The sequence below is a fragment of the Temnothorax longispinosus genome, chromosome 3, assembly GCF_030848805.1.
Source record: "Temnothorax longispinosus isolate EJ_2023e chromosome 3, Tlon_JGU_v1, whole genome shotgun sequence".
Lineage (NCBI taxonomy): Eukaryota > Metazoa > Arthropoda > Insecta > Hymenoptera > Formicidae > Temnothorax > Temnothorax longispinosus.
The window spans coordinates 20,059,580-20,071,719 of NC_092360.1; the positions used below are offsets into that span (position 1 = coordinate 20,059,580).

Here is a 12,140-nt window from a genome sequence, read left to right on the forward strand (position 1 = left end):
GTCGCAAAGTCGTGAGTCGCAAGAATTGACCAATCACAGTTGAATTTGAGAAGAATAATCGACTGTGATTGGTCAATTCTTGCGACTCGCATTGTAGACCCAGCATTATGATCGCCGTCAAATCTCGCAAAACGTTGCGCGTCAGATATAAATAAGTTTCCAGGGTCACATTTTCTTAAAGTAGAATCGTTTACTATATAAGATTCCTTGTCAACAAAAGGCGCCGTGTTATCCACGACTGTATCACGTGTATTACCTGAATTGGCCGCGTGTTCGTTGCTATAGCCAATGACTCGTCATATATATCACTATACCATTACCGCTAGGCGGGGTCGCTTGATTTATCAAAAGTTCGCGGCCCCGGTCATCCCCCACGTTCTCAGCATCAATCTCCATGACGAACGGAATACCCGGATTCATAGCCAAACCTCGCCGCCTGAACAAATCCTCGTCTCCCTGCTTTTTAAATGAGTCTCTACGATTTCTCACTTCTTTCCAGTCTGTGTCCAAAGCGTTATCCTCCAGACTTAAATCCTGCGTAATTTTGTCAAATTCCTGCTCAGAAACAGAAACTTTCAACCTCTTGCTGTTCTGTGGATCTTCGTCTGAGAAGCGAGGGTCATCACGTGATTGCCGCGTGGCGACATAATCTGACGGTTCGATCCATATCTAATTGATCAAGCTTTTTTCCACGCTCCCCCTCCGAAAGGGGAGCAATAATTAATAAAAAAGAAAGAAAACCCTCCTAGCCCAGTCAATAGAGCCCGAAAAAGCCGCTGAAATGGAGTTAATTCCGGGAAGCGATTTTTTTTCTTTGACTGTTTTGGAGGGTCATGGGTAGTCTAAAACCGGATTTTCGGGATTCTAACCCTGGAGCGTTAGCCGCCATTTTGATTAGAAGGTTGATTTTGTAAATATCTCGCTTATTTTCAACTTTAGAGTGAAATTGGTAATAACCAAACTTAAATTTAATACTCTACAATTTTGGTCCTTATTATTGTTCACCTAGGATCGATATTTTGGGTTTTAGACTCGAAAGTGGCGGGGTGAAATTTTATTATTATTTTTTTAATTTTTTGAATAAACGCGCCATAAACTCTACCCCTGGGGTGATGTGGAAAAGATGTTTTTCATTATACCAAGTAAATTCAAAAAATAAAAAAAAATAATAAAATTTCACCCCCCACTTTTGAGTCTAAGACCCAAAATATCGATCCTAGGTAAAAAATGATAAAGACCAAAATTGTAGAGTATTAAATTTTCTACAAGTTTGGTTATTACCACTTTCACTCTAAAGTTGAAAATAAGCGAGATATTTACAAAATCACCTTTTTAATTAAAATGGCGGCTAACGCTCCAGGGTTAGAATCCCGAAAATCCGGTTTTAGACTATTCATGACCCTCCGAAACAGTCAAAAAAAAAAAAAAAATTGCTTCCCGGAATTAATTCCATTTAAATGTCTCTATTGACTGGGCTATCCCGAAAAGAGCCCCGTCAATTATCTAAGCGCAGCTCAAAAACCAAAGCACTACTACATAGCTACCAGTAAGCAAAGTGAAAGAGCCACCAAGGCACGCACGTCCGTTTCTCACGGCGGTTTGAGCCGAACTCCTCATGTGCGAAGAAGATTATAACAGGCATGATAACCATGATAACAGGTTATAAAGACTGCACTTAAAGTAGAGATGATTTGCACAATGTATACACTATCTACACTTTTCGACCACCATTTTGATTCCCATGTATCTTATGAATTGCGTTACTTTACGAATTACATCTGGCAATAGTGCAAATATTAACCTAACCCACCTTTAAGGTGCAATTTCACGCAGCAAATAAAAGCTGGCGTTTTACCCCCTCTCCATCAATTTTTGCCAAAATGGCGAATCCAGCGAATAAACGCTCAAAGTTCGACACAGTCCAATTTTTTAGCGAATTGAAGCCACGGTCTTGTATACAACGTCTTGAAGCAACGGTGAAATTTAAATTATTTTTATTAAAAGTGTATAAGAAGAAGACGAAATTATGGCTGAAGGGTTTAATCAATTGATAGCACCCGAAAATACAAGCGAAGTTAGTATATATTATATACATACAGTAAACATACTTATAAGTTAGACTGCTCTTTGTTTCTTATTTATTTATGTTAAATAAATTAATTTTGTTATATTGTGTTAATAATTGTGTTTCTTATATTTTGGGAAATTCTGTTGCTCTCATACACTTGTGGTGTGTGCGAAACTATTTGTACTGAACAAGAAATAATTAATCATTCACCTTGTTTGAAAGGATATGACAAATGCTATATAGATAAGAATTTATATTTTTATCCTCGAACCGGTGAACATTAATAACATTTTTTCATTATTGTATATTTTATAAGTAACATTACAAGTAACATGAATACTTTAATGTGTAGAAGACGGACAGATAATATGCAAAAGTTTAATAGACGGTGAGAAGGCGATCGTAACAGATACCATCCAGGTTGCAAACCAAGAGGCCAAGAGCAATTGGCGAAATAATAAAATTTTGGAAAACAAACAGTTCATCGAAGAAATACATAAACGCCCCTCGCTGTAGAATTTCAAGCTTCCTCTTGGTAAACGAATTATGCAAGTCAAAGAAAAGTTGTGGGAAGAGATAAAAACAGCGATGAATGGTAATATTCTATACTCCCAGCAAACAAAAAAAGATTGAAAAGAATTAAAACGGGATTGCCAGGAATTCAATTAAGGACTTTCCGAATTCTATTCTGTCCAAAAAAGGGATTGAAATAGTTTCAATATCATGGAATTCCTTATTTTGGAAAGAATTTGTCTGTTTTGAATCCCATCCAATTCCGACACAAAAATATTATACCACTGAATGCCAGGTTAGGGATTGGAAAGTTTCGTGATGAATTCCATTGAATACCATTGATTCCGTTAACGAAATGAATACCATTGAATGCCAAACTAGGAATTAAAAATTTCCGTATTGAATTCCATTGAATTCCGTCTATTCTGACAATAAAATGAATACCATTAAATGCCAGGATAGGGATTGAAAAGTGTCCGTGTTGAACTCTGTGGCGGTACGCGCCACCAATAGTACACGCCCGCGCGGTATCTGCATTACCGGCAGTTCGCGTCGACGCCGCTAGGCGTCACATCGCCGGGGCATCTTCTCGAGTTCAAAGTTTCGTCTCGACCGCTATGTAAAGGGACCCCCTACGGTGCCTGACAGATCTTACAAATTTCATTTTCGGGCTAATTGCCCGTCGGCAGTAGTGCGTGTAATGCCCTTAGGCATACACAAAAGCTCACCGACGAACAACGGCGCTTGGTCGCCCAACGGAGGCGCGAGACGTTTCCTAAACCATCTAATGCCATGCAATTCCATAACCTTTACGGATTCCATAGGATTGGATAGAATTGAAAATTTCTTTTTTGGATTTCATGGGATTGGACCATCTCATTTCGAATCCCATCTAATTTCATCTAATTCCGCCAAAAAAGGGATTCAAAGGTATTAAAAAATTTTAATATCTTTTAATCCTTTTGCGTTTGCTGGGCTCATAACTTAAGTGGGATAAGATTAAGTAGAGAGCCATTAAACATATTTTTGTATTTTTTCTAGATATAATAAACACTGCGACTATAAAGAAAAAATGGAAGTCATTGTGCGATACTTATAGGACGTACAAAAATAAACAGCAAAAACCAAGCGGTTCAGCAGGGACCTCACAAAAGAAATGGGTGCACTTCGAACGAATGAAGTTTCTTAGCAATTTGCAGTCCAAAATTGAGTACGTATTTATGAAATAACAAGCGTACAAACATATGTTAATGCAGTAGTACATATTTGTTTATATTCATTGCATGTCAATTTAAATTATGTTACAGAACTGTAACCATTATCGCGACATGTCCCAACGAAGAGTCTAATGATACGACTTTTGATGAACGCAGCAGCAGTGGTCGTGGATCACGTATGTTAATTTATTAATTACTAGCTGGTCAGTGGTTACCCGGGCTTCGCCCGGGAGTCGTTTTTCTTGAAACGACTTCATTTGTGTTTCAATATCCTTATTGTGGACAAACATAAGGAGTGTGTCGGTTGATTTAAAGACGGTAGTTTAACTTTCCTGAATAACACATTCTAGGTGCTTAAGTTTTAAACTTTTTTACTTGACAATGATCACATATTACATCCATTTTCCCAATTATTACACTCGGATGAAATTGATATTCGTAATTTAAATTATGACTAAATGCCTCTAATTTCAAATCGGACCGCATAAATGTTTTCGTGGATTAAACATGTCATCGTAACCGGTCTTTTTCTACTCGAGTTTTACACTATTGAGTCAATTCCGCTTTTCCAATATTTCACTTACCGATCAGCGACATTATCCTTTGGTTTACCCGGGCGTGTTTTCGGGAATTTTGAGATTGCTCGTTCGCGATGTATACAAAATCTCGATATTTCACTTACCGATTACCGATTTACCGATTACCGATTTTATTCCTTGGTTTTTTAATTAAAAAATCGAGGTTCTGTGTACATCGCGAGCGAGCAATCTCAAAATTCCCGAAAAAACGCCTGGGTAAACAATTCTCAATTCTCAATTCTCAATATTTAATATAAAATTTAGAAATATCAGTATCCGTTATTAAATCCCGATATACATATAACTTACACAATTTTTAAGCAAAAATCGGCAACCCTTTTACCGATTCTCGCTAAATTCAATATAATAATATTCTATCCATAAAAAAAAATTTAGCTCAAAATCTCAAAATTTGCAGAAATCAGAACAATTACGTAGATTTTTTTTAGACAGAAATTGGTAACCCCTTTATTAGGAAATTCTACCCCTGTTTTATATACAATTATTAAGATTCAGTCAATTATTTCCCGAAAAATTGGAAAAATTTCGGATACCGGTTCCAATAAAGATTGGTAACGAAAAACTATACACCCTATAGCACTCCCCAGGAAATTCTATCCCTACTTCATATACAATACTTTCAAAATCGGTCCAATAGTTTCTAAGATTACTCCGAACAACAGTACAAACTTTTCCCCTTTATAGGGGAGACTGGGGCTGGTTGTTACAGAGGTAGGTTGTTACAGTGCCAATGGTAGCTAAACCGGAAACGCTATAGTAACGTTAGAAAGAGATAAATGATCACGCCAGTGTCGGCCGACATACCGCGCGAGTTAGTGGCGCTGGCGTTCTTGTGAGAGGAGCCCGGACAAGCAGCCGTAAAAAACGCTGATTTGTAACATTTTCATTTTTTAGTATTATTGGTCTAGCACTTGTTATATAAATAAGCAGAAATGTCTATGTGTGGTATATACTCTCTAATTCCTTCTGTTTACAATAAACCTTACTTTTATAAGCTTTACAAATATTTGTGTTTTAATATTTAATCTTAAGAGGTTAGTTTTGGTGTTGGGGCTAAAAGTGACATTTTCTCGGGGCAGGTTGTGACAAACCACAATTAATTTATGATAGATAATATATGATGAATAGAGCTTATAACTTTTGTTTAGATTAAAAGTTACTTGTATTTTTGTTTTAAAGAATTTTTATTTAAATAAGAACATAATTTTACTTAATTTTTATTTTTTTATTTTTATTTTGTTGTGATAAAGCAAAGATACCAAAAAAGTAATATGTCTAAGTTTTTCGCTAAATAAGAACATAATTTTATTTAATTTTTATTTCAATGTGATAAAGCAAAGAGGCCAAAAGAAAATTGTATGCCTAAGTTTTTGTTTAAAATAACACTATAATTTTATTTAAAGTTAAAAAGTACTATATTATTACTTGGACTTAAACTTTTTTTGTAGTTTGTTATAAACAATAATATTTCATTTTTGTTCGAATTAAGAAGACAAACCATGATTATTCTTAATAAAAAGTTTGAGATTACATTTGTTTTTTTGTTGTAACAATTTACCCCGTGTGGTGTAACAACCAGCCCCTGGTGTGGGGTAAAAAGTTACATGTCTCTTTTTTCAGAATTTTTTAATTTATATAATTTCTAATGAGCGGTTAGATAAAACTATTATTAAATTGAAATCCCGATTAGTTACTGAATCTAGCAAGCCTAGATTCATTTATAAAAACAACATAATCAAAGAGTTAAGACACTTTATAGAAAAAATGTCACAACCAGCCCCGGTCTCCCCTATAATAAGTAGAGATTTTCTTGTGAAAAGTATTAAAGGGAAATGAAAAATTAAAATTAATATTTGTAAAATTTTATTTTTTAATAAGATTTAAAAATTTTTACCTTTTTTTCAAATTTTTGCTACTCTATTTATTTACAAATGTAATTAAAATAAAAGTATAAAAATACAATATCTGTAAATAATTGTAGGTAATCACAAACGTAGCTACAGTAGCATAGATTATAGCGAAGATGGTTCCAATTTTGACCGATTAGTTGATGCTATATAATGAATCAACCGATTAGTATACCACCGTTTGTGCATCCTACGTTACCACCCTCTGACAAAGCAGCTTTGTATGGTAACCTTGTTGCTGTATTCAATTACGAGAAATCAATCCTCAGGTTATGGACGACATAATACTGCAAGTGATGTAATTGCTTAATAATGCTAAAAAAAATAATTCTTATTAAATAGCCGCCGTTTATTTCCTCTACCCGAGAAAAAATATTCATATCTGACAGTATATGAACATATATAAACATATATGATATATATATGAACATATATAAATGAGATATGAACAGATATAAGTGTTACATGCCCATATATAAAGCATATATAATCATATATAATTATCTATCGCCATCGCTTATGAGCGTTAACTCACGTCGTTCGCTTTGGCGTTGTAAGCGCTTACGGATCGACTAATGACGTCATCGTTGACGTCATAACTTCTGCTGACAAACGCTTATTTCTGCAAGGTAGGGCAGTGTGAGCGTGATCAAGCGTAAGTGCTTACGTTCATTTCGGAACGCATTGTTAGCGAATTGCATATCAACAAACATGTCGTCGAATCGAATTATAGACGGAAAAATTGTAACGATATTCCAATTTCCAGCATTTAACGCAGTGGCTTTCCCTACATTGAATTTCTCACAAGTGGATCTGTACATAATTTAAATATTAAGCAAGGAAAAATTATATGCATACACAAATATAAATTAAAAATTGAATAAACGAAATATAGGCTCTCCTGAATAAATCAAATAAAGGGAAGTGAGAGAGGCAATCAGAGCCACGCGCGGTAATTAATGCGCAATCAAAATAAGTCAATAATAAAATATATTAGTTAATACAAATTCGGACGTTTCAACACTTTTTTTGTGTCATCTTCAGCGTAAAAATAAAAATAATACATAAAAATTTCAAACAATAAATTACAGTCAATCGCGATAAAATGAGTCAATCAGTAGAAAAGCGCAGTCAAATCAATAAAATAAAATTCATACGAATGCTCGGTAGTCTGTCAGGATATGCAAATGCTCCGAATCGATCGCACCTTCGACGTTTACTCCTAGGTTGGAAGACCAGACCAGGTAGAAAGGAGATATTCGATTGTCCTTTCTAAACCGTGAATCGGAGTCGCAATATATTAAAAAACGCAATGTATCAGTATTAAAATTACAATCACAAATTCTTGCTTACGGACCATTACAGACCAGTAAGTCGCAGTGTTAAAATGTATCTGTCGCTCTGACATGTCGTGAGTGAGTGAATAAGCGTTGGTAGAAATCGGAAGGTTAACATAATAAAAGCGGTGTATACATTCGAGTTTAATTGTGGGGATAAAAATTCACAACGAATAACTCTAAATTTTTGATAACCCATTAATAACGTTAAAATAAGTATCCGGTAAACTTTCCGTGTCCGTCTGCAAATTCAATCCATTCCTGTCTCTTTATGCACAGCATCTCGGAAATTAAGCGTTTATAAAAATATGATTCATTATCTATAGAATTTCCACATTATCCCAATCGAAATTATGATTCAATGCTAATCTATGATCTGTTATAACAGAACGATTAGATGTAGGTATTCTAATTTATATATATGGTTCTGGTGTTCCTTAATTCTTGTTTGTAATTGTCTGCTCGTTTGGCCTACATAAGATGCGTCGCAATCATTACAGTTAATTTTGTATACTACGTTACATTGTTTAGAACATGGGAGACTATCCTTATGAGCTTTTATGAAGGTTCGCATTTTGTTTAAGCTATTATACAATAATTTCACTTTTAAATCTCTTGTTATGTTCTTAAATTGTTCTGTTTAAAAAATTTAGAGTTATTTGTTGTGAATTTGTATCCCCACCATTAACTTATGTATACACCGCTTTTATTATGTTAACCTTCCGATTTCTACCAATGCTTCACTCACTCACGATATGTCAGAGCGACAGGTACATTTTAACACTGCGACTTACTGGTCTGTAATGCTGCGTAAGTAAGAATTTGTGATTGTAATTTTAATACTAATACATTGCGTTTTTTAACATATTGCGACTCCGATTCACGGTTTAGAAAACTGACAGACTACCAAACATTTGTATGAATTTTATTTTATTGATTTGACTGCGCTTTTCTACTGATTGACTCATTTTATCGCGATTGACTGTAATTTATCGTCTTAATTTATCGACTGAAATTTTCATGTATTATTTTCATTTTTACGCTGAAGATGACACAAAAAGTGTCGAAACGTCCGAATTTGTATTAACTAATATATATATTTTATTATTGACTTATTTTAATTGCGCATTAATTACCTCGCGTGGCATTGCCTCTTTCACTTCCCTTTATTTGATTTAAAAATTGAAACAACAATGTGTAATAATAATATTAATAACATACCGATGTGAATCCGGGGTGACCATTTTTCATATAGCGATAAATAATTGTTTTTTAGGTGATATTGTTATACGTCCTAATTTTGATCTTAGTAATTTTAGGTTTTAAAATTTGTAGAATAAAATTAAATGTTGCTCGGTTTATTCTAAAAAAAAGGATTTATTTTAAAAATTAAATATTCTTCCTCATCAAATAATAATTCTGATAATGTTATTATTTGTGCAATCATAACACACAATAACCTATCGTCTGCCATTTTGACGTGCTCATAGTTGCTTACATTGCCAAAACGAACGACATTTCTTACTATTGTGTAAGCGCTCAGATACCAAATCGAACGATTAAAAACAGCGCTTATAAGCGTGAGCGCTTACAGCGCGTGAGCGTCCAAACCGAACGCACCCGAAATCTCACCTTTAAAGATACTTTTAGATGGGAGCATCGAGTGTCGAGCGTCAAGCGTCAAGCGCCAGTACCCTTGCATAGATATCTAAACATGCACATCACGCAGATTTCAGCGTCAATAAGATGCTGAATAAAATTGCTATATGGCTATAGAGTTTTTTTTATGTGCCACAACAGATCCGATATTGTCTGTGTCCGCATTAAACGCTATTTTGCAGGCAGAGTCTGCCGATATAATCTGATAGCAGATTATCGGCAGAAATCAAGCAGAATCTGTCATTTCGTTCAAACATTTATAAATGGAATTCATTATTTAGATGGCAGATTTTGCTCAGTTTCTGCCTTCATAATTTGTTAGTAGAATTTGTTATATTTCTGCTGGCATTCTATCGACAGCAGCAGACATTTTCAAAATTTGTTTTTAACAGATTTGGCTATCCGGAGTCAAATACACTGGAACCCTAAAAATCTATCAAATTCACAGAATATAAAACATTTTATTGATTGAATACTGATGCGCAAATTGTTTCACAATTAAAGAACTTTTACACTTATCTTTATCTAAAAAATATATAGAATTAATCTTTATTTAATTGTAAATTATCAAAGAGAAAAATAAAAATTGAGATATATAATATTGGAGTGTAAAATATATACACCCCATGCGAGTAATTATGTTAAAAATAACACGCGAGTCATATATATAGTTAATATATATTTTATAGCTGAGTAATGAACAATGGCCAATTTCGAGCATTAATGGATGTTAGAAATATATTTAATAATTATAATATACAATCGAGTTAGTTTACGTTTCGAGCCATACTTGGCCTTCTTCAGAACATTAAATCATAAAATAATACCGCATTAAAAAAGACTCGGGTATGATCCGGCGCTACGATTTCCAATCAAATCTCACCCATGTCTGTAGACAATTAGTCATGTTGAAGTCAAAATATATCGTCGATTGTTAGTTAAATTACAGGCTGAAATAGCCGTTTCCTGTGTTGCAAGACTTAGAGCCAAGCACATAACATGGCGTAGCGATATACGACAGTCGTAGTCCTCGACCTGACAAATCAGGATACGCCAAAGCTTGTGCATTACTTACGTCCACGACTACGACTGTCATATGTGCTTTGGCCCTTATGTATGTCCATGAAACTGAAGCGATTGTCAGCCATTTGTCGCCCGATCAACTTAGTGGCAACTGTATCGAAATTAAAATTCCGTAAGATTCCGTGAATTTAATTATTAAGTTAGACTCATAAAAACGGACTCACATAAGCGGTCTATGCAACAGGAACGCAAGAAAATTCTTTCCATCGTCTATTGAGAGCGTGTATTGGAAGCAAAAGGTGACAGACGACTGAGAAAAACATTCGCATCGCAAGGGCAGAGCAACCAATAATCATTGTTATTACTTAAGACAACAATCTCAAAACATCAAAATAGGCCTCGTTTAATAGTTCCGTGTCCTACTTTAAATTAATACCGTTTGGCTGCTCTTCGATATGTATCATTTCTGCAGTCAATCTTTTTTTATAATTATGCTCTACCTCCAGGATGCGCACATTATCCCAGTCAAAAGAATGATTATATTTAGTGATATGCTCTGAGACCACCGAATGCTTGGACGGATCTAATCTGATATTAGATTTATGTTCATTTATTCTGGTGCGTAGTTGTCTCTTAGTCTGACCGACATAAGAGGCATCACAATTCTTGCAACAGATTTTATATATTACGTTATTATATATTAGTAAAATGAGCGTTCTTATCTTTTTGGACTTTAATGATGCTGCTAAGTTTGTTTAGAGTGCGGTATCCCACAGAATTTTCTGATTTATTAACAGCTGAGGTGATGATTTCAGAAGTATATTTTAAGTATGGCATGACAATAAAACTTTTCAACTGTTGAGAACATTCGGAATCATCAACTATATCATTATTCTTAATAGATTGCAACTTTCTCAGTCTCTTATTAATATGCGTGAAAACTAAATCGATGGGATACCCATTTCCAAGCAATACGTTAATGTGACAAATATTAAGTTTTTATTGTAAAAACTAGGATGAGACAATATAATTGCTCTGTCTACCATACTATAGATAGTTCCCATTTTGTGTTGAATAGGATGATTCGAATATCCCTGAGGATAGCGTGCAGCATGTCTTGAATCACTTTAATAATTATCATGACAGACTTAAATTTACAATAGAGTACGAAAATAACGGCAAACTTAGTTTTCTGGACTTGATGTTAATCGTTGAAAATGACACAATTATAACAGATTGGTTTCACAAGAAAACTTTTTCTGGGAGGCTATTGTCCTTTTATTCGAATTATCCTATTCAACACAAAATAAGAACTATCTATAGTATGGTGGACAGAGCAATTATATTGTCTCATCCTAGTTTTTACAATAAAAACTTAATATTTGTCATTAACGTATTGCTTGGAAATGGGTATCCCAACGATTTAATTTTCACGCATATTAATAAGAGACTGAGAAAGTTGCAATCTATTAAGAATAATGATATAGTTGATAATTCCGAATGTTCTCAACAGTTGAAAAGTTTTATTGTCATGCCATACTTAAAATATACTCCTGAAATTATCACCTCAGCTGTTAAGAAATCAGAAAATTCTGTGGGATACCGCACTCTAAACAAACTTAGCAGCATCATTAAAGTCCAGAAAGATAAGAACGCTCATTTTACTAATAATAACGTAATATATAAAATCTGTTGCAAGAATTGTGATGCCTCTTATGTCGGTCAGACTAAGAGACAACTACGCACCAGAATAAATGAACATAAATCTAATATCAGATTAGATCCCTCCAAGCATTCGGTGGTCTCAGAGCATATCA

At 34.4% G+C, this 12,140-nt stretch overlaps 1 long non-coding RNA gene across 1 annotated transcript; it reads left to right on the plus strand.

The window, feature by feature from the left end:
- The first annotated feature begins 2,879 nt into the window (after positions 1-2,879).
- On the plus strand, positions 2,880-5,821 carry LOC139809884 (uncharacterized). Its single transcript, XR_011731206.1, has 3 exons — positions 2,880-3,791; positions 3,889-3,974; positions 5,082-5,821. It is a non-coding gene; the product is annotated as an uncharacterized lncRNA (long non-coding RNA).
- The last annotated feature ends 6,319 nt before the right edge of the window (positions 5,822-12,140 follow it).